Raw genomic sequence first — 20,375 nt, forward strand, 5'->3', positions numbered from 1 at the left:
AGCCAGTTGTGGCACAAAAAGGTTAATTAGTGAGTTGATAAGTGTGGTGCGTGTTAACATGTTTGTTGCCACCACATAAACTTCATTGATCCTGCTGCTAAACGGAGTCGAAAGCCTGTGTGCTGGCGTCTTCCAGTTGCCAGAAATCGTTCATTAAAAAGTTTCCTCCGGTTTTTTGGGGGACACCATTCCATTCCCTACACTCTCTCTCTCTCTCTCTCTCTCTCTCTCTCTCTCTCACTTCTCTCTCTCTCTCTCTCTCTCTCTCTCTCTCTCTCTATCTCTCTCTCTCTCGTTCTTTCTTTAGTTTAGTAGCACAATAAAACGGAAACCGGAGCAGCTCGAGTTTATTGAACTTACTCGTCTCCCATCTATAGCGCAACAGTTTTCAAAGTTCAAGGCTTGGGGCATTGAATTGTGTATCCCAATCTTACCAATCATTCCGGATCTTCCCTGGAAAAGGCACCGCGAGCGCGCGCGACAAGTGTTTTCACACCAGCGCCACCATATCGGGGACACAAATGACGAGAGAGAGAGAGAGAGAGGGAATCGTTCAATCGGCCCGAAAACGAATTTTATTATTTATGTTTTATGATCGATTGTTACGAATTGATAGGCACTGGGGGAGGACGAGCGATTGCTACTTTTGGCACCGATTTTATTGCCTCCCAGTTTTTGTGTGTGTGTGTGTGTGTGTGTGTGTGTGTGTTGCTAGTGCACCTTCTCACACCCTGCAAATTAAAACAAAACAATCCGGCTTCACAAACAAGCACGAATCTCGCAATCATAATCATAAAACGCGGCCCAAACCAGTGCTGATGCTGGCAGAATCGTCTGTAGAATACATGAGTAGAGGAAAGAGGAAGATAACGTCCAGCTTAAAACGTGTTGGAAAATCGGCCACAATATCGATCCATCCATCCATCTACGTGTCAATGCACATTGGCTAAAGGGAAGGGGTTTTGCAACGCATCGAACGCGGGCATCGAAAGGACCGACAAACTCATCAAATTGGTGTTCAATTTGTGAAACAAAACAGTTCATTCAGCTGCCATCACAAGTTTCGTTTCGCGCTGGCTGTGGCTGTGCGGTCAACGTGCGTTTGTGGTTGTGGTTTGGTTTTGAAAACATTCAAATCGTTCATTGTTCCAAAATGATGTTGTTTATTTATGAAGTGTCGTGGAGTTGGTACTGTTTCAATTTTAACGCTTTGTGGCCATTGGTGGTGGAGTTTTTGATTGTTGTTTTTTTTGTCGTTGTTTTAATTGGCTAATATTTCAATTGTATGATTTGCATATGGATTTGTGCGTATATGTTCTATAGAAGAGAAATTAGAAAAAATCAAGCATTAAATGTTGTTTGCTACACAAATGTAGTGTTTTTGGCAACAACTTGAAGAGTGTTAGACACAACCAGTCTATCAAAAACTGCTTATTAGATCCGGACCAATCCGACTAAATGGTTTTGAAACACCGACACTGGCCATAAAGATGCAGAAAAGTCTGAAAGCCTGATATTGCCATATGTTTTGCTTTGACAAGATAAAGATCGTTCGGTATTTAATAATATTAATTTATCTGTAAATGCATTTTCCACTGCGAAATCCAAGAATATTCAAATGAATTGGATGTCCATCAGGGAAATTTCTGGTTGAGATAAAGAAATTTAGAGTTCGATAGATCAGCTTTTCAACAACGATAAGTGGATTTGGAGTATTTCTGATTTGTTAGAAGATTTTGGTGTAAGGTAGGACACACGGAAAGGATTTCAAATCCAAAATCATGACCAGACATGTTACTCCAGTTCTTCTGATTGATATAGATCTTTGGTGAAAACCAATAAGTTTTGTTAGTAAGATACAGATGGGATTATAGCTAGAGTCCAATCAGAAAATGACTAGAATTTCAGTCTTCCGTCTTCTCCATATTTCTAAAGCATATTACCAATATGTTTGTTTTATGAAGCTGTTCCCAACTTTCAATATATTTTTTTGTTTTTATATATAAATAAAGAACTCTTAAAGTTGAATCCCTGTTTAGCTAATTGAGAGCAGCAATTAGTGCATGCAACCTCTTTCTCATCAAACATAACTCTAATCTAACACGAGCAGGTTTTACCGAAGCAATTGACTCCTGAAGCTATTTTAAACCTTCCAAGATCCCCCCGGACTGATAAAGGTCATAGTCATACATCAACAACTCATGCACCACCCTGGTCTAGTAGTAATCGATTGATCTGAGCGATGCATTCCTCATACAGCCGGCAAAAGTCAACGGTTAAATGCACTCCCACTGCACACCATCGCCCAGGGGGCAAACGGTTACGCTATCCTGCCTCCGATGTTTTCGATTGTTCCAAACAATGCGGTAGTTAAGATTCAATCTTAAAACAGCAAAACACCCCCCCCCCCTACCCCTCGCCATTTATGTGCCGATTGTCGGATCGGGACCGGTACAAGCCGACGCGGCACGATAAATAAACCCGATAATTATTCGCCATCGGATAGTGTGCGCTGCTCCAGATTCTCGCATGGGCGAAAACGGGCGTTTGGTGGACACACATCGGTGTAACGTTTCATGTTCGCCGGAATGAATGAAGGTTAGGGCTGGGCAGCAGCAGCAGCAGCAGCACCACCATCACCCCCAATCAGATGGTCAATTTGTTCCGGAGCAGTAGCCACCGTAGGAGATCTTATTACCGAATAACGCAAAAAACACGGACAACAATACCACACCTCCCCGTGCTGCTTGCTTTTCCCGTTCGTCGTTCGTCCGCTTTTTATCCGCTTCCGCAACAGCAAACACTACCGACACTTGGCGGCTGGTCGATAATCTTATCCACGTTTCCACGCTGGCATGCAACCGGATGCAGTTGGAGAGCGAATTTTGTGAAAGGTAAATTCTGAAGCTTAGCGGTACATCATCCATCCAAAAGATAGGCAACAAGAACAACAATGAAAAGAAAAGAACTCCCCAGACCTGCTGCAGCTGGCAAATAATGATCAACAGCAAACACAAAAATGTAATGCCACAACAAGAAAGTAACCTGGATGGCACGAAGATATCAGCAGCTTCCTTCTGCTAAATCGCGACCATAACTCATCATGATTTATTGACGGTGATTTATCCCGCTCTCGTCCTTCGCCCAGATGGCAAGATAAAACAGTGGGACGGGCGTGGGGTTGTGACCTCCCGTTCTCACCGCCTCTTTCCGCGCTTCACACTTCCATCATTTGCCTTGATTGCTGCAAACCGGAAGAACTGGCGGGCATGTTTCGCACGAAGAAATTGGAGCTGCTTAACGGGTTAGTCTCACAAAAGCCGGCTTAAATTTAACGATTTTTTGCGTTTGTTTTTTTGCGAAAAGGGAAACGATAAATGGGAAAAGGATATACTGAGCGGAATATTAAATTCACTTAAAGTTTGGTGGGATCAAACGTCGGTGGGTATGATTAAGTGGGGCGTGAGTAAAAAACGCGGAAAAGGTTTGCGTGAGTTATTGATCCCGGTAACGGTAACAAATGAGTACAGTGGGATTGATGGACAATTTTTTTGTAGAATTCATAATAAGGGCTTATCCATTCGAACCTAATTCTTCCAAATTCTTTGATTTTCATTACTCTTATCTTATGTTTTATTTATGGATACGAGAGCGGGTCATGTCAGCGTTACTACCATGGTTTGGGCGTTATCTAGGTATAGGTCTAGATCACAAGCAGAACTCTGAATCATAACGAGATATTGATGATGAAGTTAACCAAAGATAACCAGTTATTGCAACTGAATGATGCTCAATGCCTAAGAATTGTTGTCTTTGTTTGTCTGATGACATCAGAATTTTATCAGAAGGCTGTGTAATGAAGTTTTATCCACTATCGAAACAGGAATTAAAACAAGACAGTTGACACGTAAATTTGATAGTGATGGTCTCATACTGTTTCAGGAACTGATTCTGAACCCATGATCGATCCTGATACTAATCCATATCATATATCAGTGCTGAATCTGAGTCTAGATCCAAACCATTTCTGCAATTGATCTTTAACCCAAAATGGCTCTAGAACTGATTCCCAATCCATATCAGTCCTGAACTTATCTTACTGGTACTGGAACTATTCCTTGAGGTATACCGGTTCTGTTATTGGTCCTGGACCCTCATTATTCCTGGAACTTACACAGAACCTATCCATACCGATCCTGGAATAGATTCCAAATCCATACTGGTGCAGGAACTGATACTGAATCCATATCGTTTCTGATTCTTGATTCCCAATTCATATCGGCCCTAAAACTATTCGAACTCTTAACTTAATCTAATTCCTACTTTATCCCGTTTTCGCTTCAATTTATGTTATTTTTTATATGAAGGTGATTAGAAAAGATCCAGTAAATGAAGAGTTAGCATATTCCCGAAGATATCGGAACAAAATGTACGTGGATTTAAACGGAGTTTCTTGGGGTGAGAAATTATGGTGCGGAATTCAATTACTTGCATCTGACAATATATCACAACTTGTATGAGATATATAATATAATAATATAATGATAATATATGAGACAACATAGCAATGCCCCAAACGAAGCACTAGACATAACAATTGCGACTTAAATATATTCTTTAACATTGAAGTACATGTCTGTTAGAAATACGTTCATACAGCCCTCAAGTTAAGTTTAAGAATTTTGCTTGAATTTGCAACATTAGCTACGAACGAAATTCACCACCACACGGCAAGGGAAATAATTGAATAAAACATTCATTCCCATCCGTATCCGTACGAAATTTAATTATGACTATCTATTTTGCTCTCGCTTTCCCCCTGCAAAATATACCTTTTGCAATCCAATTCATCCAGAGGGCCACTGGGCAGAACCAAACGTGACAATGTTCCATTCACCCACACTTCACCCCTGGGACCAGTGCGCTGTACGAGATCGTTTCAACTTTGCTCGATTAAATTGGGCTAAATGATTCAATTCAAATCGAACCGTCTCCGGGGACGGTGAAAGTGAGCGTGAAAGTTGAAAAGATGAAACGGAACTACGGTGGGTGCAGCATAACACGGGAGCAGCTAGTATGCACCACGAAGACCTCAGAGATCCCGTTGTGGTGTAGTGTCCTCGTAAAACCATTCTCTACCACAACGAACGTAAAGACAACATGCACTCGTGACGTTAATTGAATTTATGTGTTGCGGGGAAGTGTGTTCCTAAGTCGGGTTGAAAAAACAAAACCGCTCTTATTTTCCCCCCTCCCGAGAAGGTCACGGCGTACGTAAGGCAATGTTGTCGAAGTGTCTTATGCTTCCTCCCGCTTCAAAACCCTGCGATGCGAAAACGGTAAGTACGAAACATTCCTTGCACCCGCGTTTAGCAAGGTGACGATTGATTTGTATCCCTGCGGCATAGAGCTGCCGCCAAAGTGCACCCATGACACCCACGGACGACGGGACTGTAAGAAGGGTTATGGTGTTATGCACTTGTCGATTGTTGGCCGATATCACCGATACTTTATGCAAATATTTGCACTAATGACACATTGAGAATTGGCGTGGCGAGTGAAGCTGCTTATGGCCGGCAGCAAGGTAAACTGAGCGTGTAGCAATGCTTACGTAGCAGCAGTCCTCCGCACTACACTAACAGCGATCTTGCAGGCGCGAGTGCAATAAATAAAACAAATCATCATGCGGACGAGGTGGCACACGCCGTCACCAGTAATTGTGCAATTAGGCGCTAAAGCTTCGTCGGCGTCGGTGTGCGCAAGGGGCGCATATTTATTTCAATTGAAACCCTCAATTACACTTTGATATGTTGATGGTGTTGTTTGATGAAGGGTTTTGTTGTTTTCCGCCTTACGGGTACGCGGGATTGCTGTGTTTTGCAAGCGAATGAAAATCATTCAGCAGTTTAGTTTGCCTAAGCAAGTCCGATTGCCTTGAAAGCATCAATTAAACGTTTGTCGATCGATTGTGTACAAGGCGGGATTTTTTTGTGTTCTTTTTTTCTGTTTTCAACCACCCATTGTGTACAAATGTGCAACTAATGCGTTTGTTTTACTTTATGACATCCGGAAGGTGGCATACATGCATTGTTAGTTTTTATTTCCTTGTGAAATACTGTAGTTAGCGATTGAGTTGCACAAATAGGAGGAAGAATTCAAGTATAAAAAAATAAATGATCGTGCCTAAAAACGCTGGTCATTAAGAATTATTCAAACATTGAAGACAATTTGCAAGGCGCTGGTGGCTCTTCAAAGTCGTACTTTGGTGATTTCTGTACACTATCAATAGTGTGGTGTCGATATGAGTAAAGTTGGCAAAAATCCGAAGTCGACTCCGATCCGACTCCGATAATTTCGGAATTGACTCCGGAAGACCTACCTTCCCCAGCTTTATCGGGAGTCGTTCGGAATCGCCCAGAATCAACCGGAGTCGTCCAGAGTTGTTCGAAGTCTGAGTTTTCCGGAGTCGTTCTTAGTCGTAGTTGTCCGGAGTCTTCCGGAGTCGTCTGGAAATGGTCGGAGTCGGCCTTCGAAACAAAGGCCTGTAAACGAAGTGCACGCGCAAAGTAAAAGACAAAAAAACACAAAGAACGACTCCGGACGACTCCGAACGACTCCGAACGACTTCGAACGACTTCTGCCGACTCCTGTCGACTCCGAACGACTCCGAACGACTCCTGACGACTCCTGACGACTCCGGACGACTCCTGACGACTCCGACTACGAACGACTCGGACAACTCCGAACGACTCCGGACAGCTCCGGACAACTCCGACCCCAGACATCTCCGACTCCTGGCGACTCCGAACGACTCCGGACGACTCCGGCTCCGAGCGGAACTAGTGGTTCGAATTTGCCGGAGTCGGAATCGGACTAACAATAGTCGGATCGGAGTTGGATCCGAGTCGTGAGTGCGCTCCAAAGAGCACATCACTAGTGTGCTAACATCATGAGGAACTGTTCCTCTCGGATTGGTGTATTGTTTATGAATACTCAGGTTGCCAGGCATTGGCTGGAACATACTACTGAACATTTAAAGTTGATGGATAATCAGATACAGTTTCCAAAAACCCAAAAAAGCCTGCTTCGATGAGTCAGACCAAGTGTCAAACCTAGAATGTTACTGACATTGGCATTGCTAAAGAATTGGTTTCAGAACCGAGAAAGCACTGGGACGATTATTTTCTCCCAAAAAAGCTGGTTGACACTTCAGAATGTGGAATGTTGAATTACAAACTTTTATATGAATGATGTTCTACAATCAACAGTTAAACTATTCAGAAATATCTAGTTCAATTCTGTTTACTGTTAAACAAGTCTCTAGCATCATTTAATCACACATTTCGACTACAATTGTTGCGCCAAAGTAACATACATTTGTGTCTACGAAGTGTTTCATCTAACCACACAATATTCTCGTGATGGATTTGGCAAACAGTATAAATGTTTTCTCCCATTTCTGCAATCAACACCAGCCGCTCTTGCTTTGGCCCAAGCAATTAAAGAAATCAAAGCAAAACCCCATCAATAAACAGAGGTTAATAAAAATTAGCTCCATTAATCGCACCCACAAAGGAAGTGGAATCACCTTCAGAAAAAAAAACCAATCCAGGGAGCAATCTAAACACACACCCGCACGCACATCAGCAGTCTCCCATCAGCCATTCGAGGCGTGTTAGAAATAGATAAGTTATTTGTTTATGTTTGCTTGTTTGCCTCACCGTGCCCACTGCTGGCGCCCTTTGCTTGCTGCCCATGACTGTACGCCGACGAGGACCGCTGCTAATCCGGAAAAAGGGAATCGCTTGTTTGTGTTTAGCAACTCTGTCCGTGCGATCGAATAAACAAACGCACTCCGAGCAGGGATTGGCGTCTTTTGAACGCAATAATTAAAGGGCCCGAACTCTAATGGTTTGCATGGCTGGTTCGCCAAACTGTATTGCTGCTGCCTTCCGGTGAGTGTGGGGAGCTTTGCATAAAATGTGATGTTGTCTTTGGCGGGATGTTGTGTTGGGTACCGTTCGAGGCAGTTACATTCTTGCAAACTGCAACTGGCTGCAGACGAGCCGCTTGCTCTTGGAAACACGATCGCGGGATCTATTTTCGGGTGTGGTCAAGAACTGAGCTACGGATGCGGTAAAGAAGCGGATGCACAGCAGATTGTTGTTCCAACCTCGAATCGGACGCATAATGTCGCTAATGAAGTGTGAGTCGTAGATAATGTTGCGCCGGTCGGAAGATCCGGAGAATGGCGTCATCAGCCAGCAGACACACAGACCAAGGCAACCATTTTCGTTTTGGGAACCGTTTTACGACTGCAACGATTTTATGATGATTAATAGCGATACCGCTACCGAGCGCATTGGTGTAGGGTTTTGGACAAATATTTCCTTCTCCCACCCCGTAGCGCTGAAGGACCCTTTCACCCGGTCGGTTTACAAATGACGCGAAATTAAAGTAGCGTTTAATTTTATGGCTGTTTGGACAAGTGATCCTTTTGATGGCCTGTGAAGTTTGAAGAAGGGCGAGGGTCAGATTTTGTCACCGTCCGACAAGCGCTAACGATTCCAGCTATGTAAATCAGAACACAGCACAGGTTTTTGGAAGAAAAGAGAGAGAGTTTTGAAACAATTTAAAGTATTTTTCAGTAACTTCTAACCCTTCTCAGCTATTCTAAAAAATACCGATGACATCACAGCTGTTGAAAGGGTTTGTACTTAACCAAACAACTAGCACGTTCCTCTGTTTGTTACATGTTGTTTCACACTAAAAACAATTTTATTAATGTGTTCCAATTAATAACCGCATAGAATATTCCTTTTATGTGCCATTCGATGCTAACTAGTAGGGCCCTATTCTGTGTGTGTGTGTGTGTGTTGGAGCAATAAATTATGATCATTCCTGCCCTGGATGCCAGCGCTTGTTCGCTCCAATGCTCTTGGCCTATTAAAGAAACATGTGCCGGGCGCGATGATACAGGGCGCGATCAAGGGCACGGCTATTTCACTGTGAAGCATATTTGGACGATTGAATTTTTGTTCGATGGAAAATCGTGCTATCTGCGCAAAAAAAAACGGCAAGCAAATCATTTCCCAAGACGGTTCTTGTATTGCTCGGTCACTGTCGTTTATGCTACACTCTGCTAGCCTGTTAGCCAACACGCCACACAGTTCTTTGGATGGACTCTATGGTAACGAGAGGCTCCTTCTTACGGTTGCTACGCTTTTTAACAATCACGTTCGAAGCGCATAAACCATTCAAAGCACGACCTACGCGAAGCGCACATGAGTTGCAATCGTTGTAGCAGTTTTTCTTTCTCTATTTTTTTGCTATCATCTTCTCCCTTATGCAATGGAAGGCTGCTCAGTCTGAGCGCTTCTCTAAACAGACTTTGCCTCCCAGTATGGGGGTTTCATTCAGCTTCATTGCTGAACGCTTTCCGATCTTGGCATGTCGGCACTACTTGCGGCGATGCTGACTCATCTATGATTTGTTTTTTTTGTTTTTGCTTCATGGTAGCTGTTGCTTTACTCAACGGTCGTTTGAATTACGACTGAACGAGCAACGAGACAAATGAAGAAAGCACTCTATAAATAGACACATGACAACGGGGCTGCACCTTACCGGTTGCATGCATCGGTTGATGATTGTGCTGTGTGCTCGCAAGGAGCGCACGAGAGTGGGGGATTCCGATTTCTTTTGGGAAAGGTCAGTGCGGACGCGGATCAGTAACGGAAGTAACCACTACGGTGGCGCTAACACTGCATTCAATCGCATTATTGTGGGATAGCACGGGAAGGGACCAGGGCATGGGTAGTGTAGCGGGATGGAAGTAGGAGAAGAAAAACACGAGTGAATCAAAACAGAGAGCTTTCGCTACCTTGCGCTCTATCCCAATGCTCTCATGCTGAGGGAATTGTTGCAAAGGGAATCAGATGAATTGTTCGATGAATCGGATGAACCATCATGATCATCGTGACTGTGACATTTGGCAAACGTCCTATCCCCCTAAAACGAGTGAAGTTTCAGAAACGAGTACTTCTTTCATTAGAATTTAAGAGTGCTCGAAGAAATTTATTAAAACTATTGTTAAGATATGTTTGTGATTGGTCAAATAATTTAATAATAAAAATAGTAAAATATATAAACAAGAAATGAGCACCGTGTTCGCTTAATTAATCACTCATATTCTTTTCTTGTAATTAATGAATTTCGACGACGAGGTGATGAGTTTTTAATACAAAAAAGCTCACTTTTAAGTTCATTTGACTCGACTCCAGCTTAATCAGGTTTTATCTTTTTGACTGTTTAACCTTTTTAACCTCTGGTATCAAAGTATCAAGGTTAAGTATTGTGTAATTGATTGCAAATTGTAGCATTAAAATAAGGTTATGTGAAACTAATTTGATCAACGTAGTTCTTTCAAACACTTTACTTGTTTTATGCCTTTAGATGGAAATGTTTAAGAATTGTTTCCAAAATGTTTCGAAATTATAAGCGAACATTCATCTTCAATGTTCCCCCATCGTGCACAATATTATTATTTTATTTTCGAAACACAAAATGGTTCAAATCTGTAAATATAGTTTAATCATTACAGTTACTGAACAATCGAACAAGAAAATACATGAAACACTCACATAATGTATTTCTTTATTTAATGAGAAATAAAGTAATAAATATTTAATAGCTTATCAGCAATGAGTGCCACTTACTCTGCAAAAAGCATGTCAAATTCAATCAAATTATCTTATAATTTCCGAAATGCTATTACAGTTAACATAATATATAATTTGCAAAATTCTAATTATTAATTGTGGTATCAAGATGAACACAAACACAATGTCATACAGATTCAGCAAGCAACCCTGTGATACATCCGTTGTCGCACAACATCTGTGTTCATCGTGCAGTGGAAAACTCCATCCCCATCGTTGTACAGCATCACCACGAAAGAAGAAACACACTCGTTCGTACAAACGGAGAACTAAAACAACGCATCGTCTAGCTTGGCTCTCCCGCTCTTTCTATCTCTTTTAATCATGCTTTCAGAACAATTTTATGCTCTCTCTATCTCTCTCCCCCTTCCTCTCTCTTAGCTTTTCAGCTACACGGTCCCAACCGTTTCGGTGCAAATCTTCCCACAAACGCAGCAGCTGCGCTGGGGAAAAATCTCTCCCTCCGGATGAACACAACACGAATGAACGCGCACACAGGAATGACCACGCAACTGTCTGTTTCCTCTACTCGCCGGGTTGTTCATTTGCACAGGGCGACTAAAACCAACGACGGGCCAGCCAAAGCGAATCAGTTGCTTTCAGCCGTTCGATATTTTCGCAGCTCTGCTTGAACCGCGTCCGCGTACCGAAAGAAAAACAGACACTTCCAACCCGGCAAAGGTGTCTGCTAAGATCGGCACCATCTCCGGTGTGTGAGTGCGTGTGTGAGTTTCCAACCCTGATCGCATGTTTTATCGGTCTAGTGTTACCGCGATTTCGAGTTCGTTTGCCCAAAGCCGGATGAATTCGTGAAGTTCCCGGTGAATTTGCGCTCGCCGTTGTTGTGATTCTGTGTCAAAATCACCGGTGTATCAGTGCTGCTAGAAGGGGAGTGAGGAGCCAAGAAGGGCTCGTGTGTGTGCGTGTGGGTGCTTAGTTGGGGAGCCTTGTCTGGCCCAGGACCTCTGAGTCCTGTGTGTGTGTGTTGGGGAAGCTTGGTGCGCTGCCGGAATCTGCCACCAAAAGAGCGTAATTCATCTTGTGCTGCCAGTGGAAAGCAAAGAAAAATCCTTATCAATTTGTGGTGATCGTGAATTTAAGGTTTTTCAAACACACATCAGTAGGTCGATTGTTGTTGGTCGATTCACAAAATAACTGCTTCCATTTGTACGTGTCCCCAAGCGTCGCCCAGAAACAGACGTTTGCAGCTTTGAAAAGCAGGTAATGTGGTGCATGTTTTACTTAAAGAATATAACGCTTGCTGTAATGTGTGCTGCACGTGGAATGTTACTCTCGATAGTAGTGAATTTATGCTCGATGGGTTTATGAGTTGTGCCCGAAATAGTGTGATGTGATGATGAGCTAAGAAGTACGCCCCCCTGTGCCGGACGAAGAGTTAAACAAAGCAATAGCAACGAAAGTTCGGAGCATAATGTATGCTACTTCGCACTGAATAATTGAATGCTCTATCAAATGCAGTAGCATCCTCAGCTCCCTCAAGTTCACGGTCAAGGTTCATCTTCCCGAATTGTGTGTTTGTATGTATGTGTGTGTTTGTGTGTGCATGTTGATTCATCCCCACCGTCTAGACACAACGGGCCATTTCACGTCCAATATCGATAGCGAGACGGACGAACGAGCTGGGTTTGCCCGCTTTCTCTCTGTGCCCCGGTTATGTGTTCTTTGGCACGTTGTGTTTAAATTATGTTCCTCAATTGGCTCTTTTATCGTTAACTCATCGATACATCGAGCGTTGTTCGTTAGTGGCGCGTGCGGCCTTTCGGGACTCACACTGACGGGTACGACGACGCGGGGATGATCAAGCCCATCAATCCGCTTTGGGGGTTTTGTTGGTTTCCTTTGCGACGGAAAAAGGTCAACTCCCTTTGAGGGAGTTGAAGAGCAGAAAAAAAACACACACACACACACACAAACTCGTGATGCCGGAGACATACTTGTTCCGGTCTGCCGGCATGCAGATTCTGGCTGGTTGCTTTTTATCTCGGTCCATTCTCTGTATCGCGAAGGTATGTGTGTGCTCTCGCGTGGTGCGTTGTCTCGAGGGGGTTTTCTAACCCTTTTCGCTTGACGATGAATCTTCACCCTCGCTTGTGGGGTGGGTCACAGTTGACAGAGTTAAAAAAGGGTGATAGCAAAAATGTGTTATAAATCGGGATCGAGACTGTTGGGGAAGTGTTAGCAGCTTGAGGTGAGCACTAAAATTGTCCAAAAAAGATGACTCAGCTCGCGAGTTTGTGAATGTAAGTTTTGCCACATGTGCAAGGGATGAAATGATTTTCATGTTAGCAATTTTACGCTTAAGATGATGACTCACACCACGTATTATGAATAAATAATTAACCGTGGACATGAAAGTGAGGCTCGAATCATTCAAATTGGGCTATTTTTTGTATTTCTATAAAGTGAAAAGGTCTGTTTGTCATCTTATTCCTTCAATCGACAATGAGCACTTGCAGAGACAGAGAATCATTTTACAAATTCAAATCTTAAATTCCATCTTTAAGCTTGACGTCACACATCAAGATTGCAAACACAATTCTGCAAATTAAGTGACGAACAATGTCGTTTAGTATTATCAGAACAAACACCTTCCCACAGTAGGAAAAAATTCACTTATCTAACAAAATGTAAATGAATTGAACTGCTTTCTAACCAGTGCTGGTACCGCTCAAATCATGTGAACAGCAAGAAACTTCCTCTGCAAAACAAACAACCCGGCATTTGGTACTACCCGGCCGCTGCTGTTTGTTCGCATTCGGAAATCAATCAATCGTTTCCGTGAGCGACATCGAGAGCATCATCAAAAATAAATCGTTGCTGCTTTCGGCACACGGCATGGAACTCGGAAGGAACCATTCTTGGGTTCGTGTTTCCCGCTGTTTGCTGATGTGATGTGAAATAACATTTTGTCCTTTCTACATATGTGTGTGTGTATATGCACAAAAGAGCAACATTTGCCACACATCGCACACATCCTAAATGGGAAGAAAACACATCCGCCAATCCGATGGCGAAAAACACACACACATTCTGCGCCGGAATCAATCCATCCCGTACGCTGCCGAGAAACGGTTTCCCATTTTCCTGGCTCGCCTCTTGTTTGCCCTTTCGCTTTTGCCTACCCACCCACACGCGCGTTAGAATGATCATCATAAAAGATATAAAAATAAAGTGCCATCGAAAGGACAGCGAATCGTGATCGTTCTATTACATCGATAACCTAAAAGGAGAGCAGCGAGAAGGGAGCAAACAAGGACAATATCCTTTTTCTCATCAAAATCATCTCAACCTTTCGTGGCCGTTTGTGTGTGGGTGGGTGCGTGTGGTTTGCCATTAAATCCATCCGTAGTCCGTCCACGCAACGGAAGCGCTGTGGGAAAATCGAAACGAGCTTCTGCTGCTAGATGAAAATGGCAAATTTCCTGAAGCTGCTGCTCGGTAGTTTGCGTACGCTGCTGCGCTTATGCTGTTCCAGTGTTTTTCCATCCGTAGAACGCTTTTCCCTTCGCCTCCTTATCCACTCCCATCTCACCGCAGGAAGGAAAGAAGAAACGATGCTTGACCACAGTTTTATGTGCAGTCATTCACAATTTTCGGGGTTATTTTTGGTCACGGAGTGTTTCATTCAAATTGCTCGGCGTGAGAAAAGCTGCAGCATTTTCACACACACACACACCAACACAGTTTCTTGCTCTAGTTTCCATTCTTCCCCCTCCAACTGTGAAGGTACACTCCGCTTTATTTTTATTCGCGCGTTGGCAAAAATTATGCGCCATTTGCGAAAAAAAAAACAACCCCGCGCCACTGTCAAACTTGGATGGTGCTGATAATGTGCACGGTGTGTGTGGTTCGGGTAGTTCCGCCCGTAGGGTGACAGGTTTCCCTTCATGTGGCAGATGCCTTCCGCAGCAGCATACAAAACGCAGCTTTCCTTCTCCCTTTCCCCACCAAGCACCGACACGAAAGAGAGAAGAAAAAAACGGAAGGTACCATCATCTAGATAAGCAAGTTTGCTAGCTAAAGTGTCACCGTGCCTCCGTGCTCACGCAAAACACTCACCCACCCACCCACACACGGGCTGCTGCTGGGGCCGGATGGGAATGATTTCCTGCGAAGGTGGATGGGACGGGTGGAGGTACCAAAAAAAAAAAAGGCCAACGCAACGCAGACATTCGATGTACCGAAACTGCCGTGTCGTCGCTACGGTACCAGAATGCGGTTTAACGTGGCCCAGACTTTTGCAGTAGGGTGGTGGGAGTTTTTTTCTCTCTCTCTTTACTTATCTGCGTAGCTCTATCGCCATGCTGCCGCCGTTTGCTTCACAGCATCCAGACAGCTCCGGAGAAGTGGGAGAGGTGTGAAGATGAAAAAAGACACCCAAACAGCAATAGACAGGGAACGAGAGAGAGAGATAAAACGGGCTGATATCATTACAAACCGAGCATACCTGTCTTTTATGCGTACACGGTCCCTCCGTTTCGGCGTTTTTAAAGAACCGCTGGGCGCCAAGCCTTTGCGAAATCGCAATGGAATACACATACACACAAATGGTCTTTGGTGGGGGCGTTTTTAAATGGTTGCCGGTTTGACTCGTGGATTTGGGAAGGGAGGTTTCTAATTTCTAATATCCTATTTTTAGTATTGACAAGGTAAGATGAGATCGCTGAAAGGTGTGACCTTTAAAGGTGTTTCAAATTGTTCGCCAGCTAAATGCAAGTACCTTTTTCTCCACTGGACCGATTACTCCGTCTTTTTGGTTTGTAAATTTACTCCAACTTTTCCGTCAACTACACTAACCTCCAATACAGAGGAGATGGCCAGAACCAGGGCATCTCGTTACATGATCTTTGGTTTTCTCCAGTAGTGGTCACAGATGTTTTAAAAGCCTCGAGAACATGCAGCGTCTCTTGACGGCAATATTCTCGATGGAGCTGCCTTGTCTAACACACTTTTGTACGTTCTGCAGTTGTCGGACTCATTTTGTTCTGAGTATCACGAATCTATTGATAACTTTATCAAAATTGATCAGTTCATAGACGACTGGGTACATTAGCAGATGCCGAAAAGATGTGAGAGATAGAAAATGTCATCTGTGCTTGCAAATTCGCAAAAAATGAAATCTTTTGCAAACACAGCACTGTGCACATCAAAAGCTGTTGCCGTTCTGTTTCGGGTCTTTCTGGTGCTGTATAAAATTGTGTCATCTGTTTTTAATCGTTTTTTTTTATTTAAAAACATTCAGGTGACATGTGTCACTTTTATAGCATGAAGTCAGTTTTGCAATAAACTGCATTTACAACGTTGTTGTAATCACTATGGTGAGTCATGAGCCAAAGATGTGAGATAGCGAATCGATGCCTTGTGATTGGAATCTCGGCATCATTTACCCAATATACAAGAAGGGAGATAGGTTGGACTACAACAACTTCAGGGGTATGAGGTTGTTGAATACCGCCTGTAAAATATTCTCCCTGATTCTTCAGGATCGTCTTGTCCTTCACGTCGAAGAGATAGTCGGAAACTATCAAATAGGATTTTTCCGAAACGGAAAATCAACCACTGATCAGATCTTCACCATGCGACAGATTTTGGAGAAGATGGCAGAATACAGACACAACACGTACGATCTCTACGTCGACATCAAAGCTGCATATGCTAGCATAGCCAGGTTAAAACTACATGATGCTATGAGCTCTTTTGGAGAACTTGGTACTTGAGAAATTGGACTAGTTAGTTAAAATATCAATTTATACAAATTCCGACATCTACCTGGAAAGAGCTAGCGATAACACAAATTGTTTTGAACTATCAGACAGAACATATTCGTGTGTACTGGATGCTTTCATCACACTTCTTTTCCCGTTTTTCACTCTTGAAACTAAACATACTTCATCCCTCAACGGCAGTGTCGAATGTGCGTGAGGTAGTTCCCTCCCCCTTGTCTGACGGCTAGGTGGTTGGGAGGAGGGTGGAAGCGCAAATGTGCTGATAAACAGGCCCTCTGCCGGACGCGTTTACAGCACACAGCACTGCCAGCACGGCAACAAAAGGTACATCCATACCTTCACAAGCACAACCACACACACACATACGCATACCTGCATATCTACCACGCCTACCCCATCCCTTCCTCTTTATCATTCGACAGTAACGAAGCAAACCAGAAATTTGATTACGCGCCGAGTGTAAATATTGATCTTGCTCCCTCCTCTTCTCTCGGTAGAACAGTTTGTTGCGGCACATGTTGTGACGTCGTCGAGCGCGCCCGAGCGGTTCCCGTGGCCACCGGGTGAAAATTCCGGGCCAATGTTTTGCAACCTTCCTCGGGATTCTGGGTGGTTTGAAGATAGGGGGCGGGAAAGACCCATCCACAAAAGACCTTCCCAACTCGGGAATGTGTTCCCCCCAATGTTGACTTTCATTGCCCCGGGCACCGAGGGCTGCCCAATTTCCTTCCACGATTCCCTCTCTTCACTAAACATTTCTGTACGTATATGACGCAATTGTTTTCCCTTTTTTCGAGGGGAGAGTGGGGTAATTTTCGGATATTTTTTTGGACGTAACGGAAGACGTACAGGGCGCTTATGTGCTGTCCCTCTCCCAGCGATCCACGGCCGTATGGCACAAGAAATTAGCACCATCCATTAGAGAACGACACGTGTTCCGGCACATGATGGCCCCAGTGTAACCGAAACCCATGCTCATGGTGTGCATTATTTATAACACACACACACACACACATGGATACACGATAGTTTGTTCGAGAAAAATCGATACGAAATCGACGCTCTGCGGGATTTTGTTTGACGAAACCAATCCGTCAATCGACCCGTTTTCGAAGCCGCCTCAGCCTATCCACCGACGTTAGACACTCTCGTAAATTATCCTCTCGCTTAGTACACCGATCTCGATAGGGCTAGTTTGTGACGGGAGCTTCGGAATCGTCTTCTTCGCCTCTCGAGAGCTAAAATTATGTCATTTTTCTATCGAAACGGATGGAACGGATTACTCTAGCCAAAGCCAAAGAGCGGGCGGTTTAAAGCTCAAGTGGGTTCTGCCTAATGATAACTACTTTCAAGAATGCTGTCCACCTACCTTGCACCGCCGCCTTTAATCAACCAGAGACGCCGTTTTACTACCAATCTTTTGTGTAAAGATTCTCGGAAAGCGCAAAACCTCATGCCCGCTCCGGCAAACAGTAAAGAGTTGTAATCCTTCAAAAACTGTAGCATAACTCTTTCCCGAAGCATCGAAGCACCGAACAAGGACGACGATGGGGGGGATGATGAAGAGGGCCGTAAAATGTTTACAACTTTTCAGTGGAAGGATTTTTGCACCGAACAACACCGGCAAATCGATTGCTGTGCTGGCGGGTTCTAAGAAGTTGGCCATCCTTCGGGGGCTGGGGTCCCTACTGTACCGCCTCTCTGATGGTGCTCATCTTACGAACTGCTTCGGTTCGACTTAAACACCGCGCTCTTCATTTGGCAATGGGCGCTGTCTGGACGGGGCGGGATGATGGCGAGCGTTTAACCGAAAAGCTCCCCGGCTAATAGCGCGTTTTATTTTTAACGACCACGGTTGGTTTGTAGTCAATAAAAGCACGCCAAAGCGTCAAGCGTGTTGAGCCAGAGGAACCACTCTCCTGCCCGTGCCGATAACGGATGCTGCGTTTGGACGGGCCACCAACGCCTACACCACAGTGCTGCGACCTCCAAAAACGCTGTTCCCAGTAGCAGTCGATCACCACCACCACCGGTGGGTAAACGCGCGCGTCCCAATGATCAATGACTTCATCAGCCTGCCAGCTTAGCTGACATAAGCGCTGTCATAAAACACCGCGCCACGCCACAGTTTTGCATATCAATGATCGTCTTTGTGACCGTTGCCAGTATCGTAGGCAGAAGCCGACAGAGCTTACCGTTTCCGGTGGGGCTGGATTTTTTTTTGAGTTGGAAATTCTTACTTCCAACCAAAAGTATTTCAAGCAAAAAGGTGCTCGGACCCGTATGCAAACGACAATCGCATTGCGTGAGTGTACTTTTTTCTATCGAAAATGTTGTCTCCTATCATGAAAATGGTTCGAAATGGAAATAAATATTGTTCTAGTACATTGATCGTTGAAGACTGCGGCAGAAGAAGTGCCTTCTAGTCTTTGTGTTCTGCGTACAGTGAAACACATATTTGCTTTCTTTCGAATCGAACCTACAAATTGCACAGCACAACATTGTTTCGTATGCTTATTAAACCTTCTTTGTTTTTTTCTTGTCTTTGCTCGTCTTATTTCTCTACAACAAGCCACGAGCCTTCTGTACCGGGAAGAAACCCCGATGGTTTTGTGAGGATGTCATCATATTTGCACGGGGTAGCTTTTTACCTTTTCTGAAAGTTGGACCTTTTTCGTTCGGCAAAAGGTTAATAGAAAATGGAGTTCCATGTAGACAGACAGAGCAGAGCATCCTGTCGTCTTGTCATATCTCTTCGGGGTTACTTTTTCTCCACTTTTTTTTTGTTTTGTTTTTCGGACAAATTAGCTAACTCTGACAGATAAAACAAAAGAGGAGAAACAAGCTCCGGAGAATGGCAAATGTTTGTGAATTGTATGAAAACCCCACATACCCACACGTAGGCGCAGTACCGAATGTTGCTATTTACTGCGACAGAAATGCGAAAACGTTTTGGCCAAACAGTTGATTGAAAAAAAAAATGGTATTTCTTGTCGAGGTTGGCAGCGGGAATACGATACGCAATGAATGAACGCACCGCAAAGGTATCGCCGTTAGAGAGAAGGTTTGCTGTCAAAAAGCAACCATCCATCCATCCGTGTCCATATCCGTTTTGCTCGCTTCGCGTAAGGTGCAGACAGTGCCCTTCGTAACGGCAGGCAGTCAGGTGCGAATTGGAATCGGGCGGTATCGGCAAATGTAAATGGGAAACTGTTTAGCAGGTGCTAGAATAGAGACAACAAATAGGCGCGATTTTGAACCGACCAACGCGCCCCAATCGCAAATAGGTTGGTTCCGTTTGGTTCTGTGCCCTGTGCCGGCGCAAGGTACACGGCGGATGTGGGATGGTGGTGAGATCCCATTCTCGATTGGCGAGCATCGACGTCATTGAAAGGTGTTGAAAAGATGTCTCACATGTTCATTCACATGTGTAAGGCGGGTTGGTTTGATACTGAATGGAATAGTTGCTTTAGTTCGGTTGAGTGCGTTCGCACTATTCCGAAATTTGTGAGCTGTGAACGGTTTTAGAGACAAAACCAGCTGTCAGGCCGATTCGTACGAGGTTGCTTAGAGTTTAATGTATTTATTTAAAAGATTTGTAGAGCAAATATAGGAATGGCGAATTGCAAAATATAGGCAAAGTGACGCAAGATGACATTCACAATCAGTAAGGTGGTTATAAAGCCGAACATTCTCAGAATATAGTGCAGGTGTTCCCCAAGATACACTATGAGGCATCAAAAACGGAACCAAAAAAAAAATAATACCGCGTATCTCTAATATCACGGTTTCCAGGCAAAATATCACTACATATTCGTGTAATTTTGCTTCAAGTGTAAGAATTTACACAATAAATTAATTATTTGACATAATACTGACAGCATAATACAATTTCATACTTTCTTCAAGT

The 20,375-nt window shown here is 43.9% G+C and overlaps 1 protein-coding gene across 2 annotated transcripts in view; it reads left to right on the top strand.

The window, feature by feature from the left end:
- Positions 1–11,295: 11,295 nt before the first annotated feature.
- LOC121592152 overlaps positions 11,296–20,375 on the top strand; it is a 97,303-nt gene continuing 88,223 nt past the window's right edge. For both annotated transcript variants that reach the window (XM_041913522.1, XM_041913525.1), the window contains exon 1: positions 11,296–11,939. The gene's annotated coding sequence lies outside the window, so the exon portion shown is untranslated. The remainder of the gene's footprint in view (positions 11,940–20,375) is intronic.

The sequence above is a fragment of the Anopheles merus genome, chromosome 2L (assembly GCF_017562075.2).
Source record: "Anopheles merus strain MAF chromosome 2L, AmerM5.1, whole genome shotgun sequence".
In the NCBI taxonomy this organism is placed as follows: domain Eukaryota; kingdom Metazoa; phylum Arthropoda; class Insecta; order Diptera; family Culicidae; genus Anopheles; species Anopheles merus.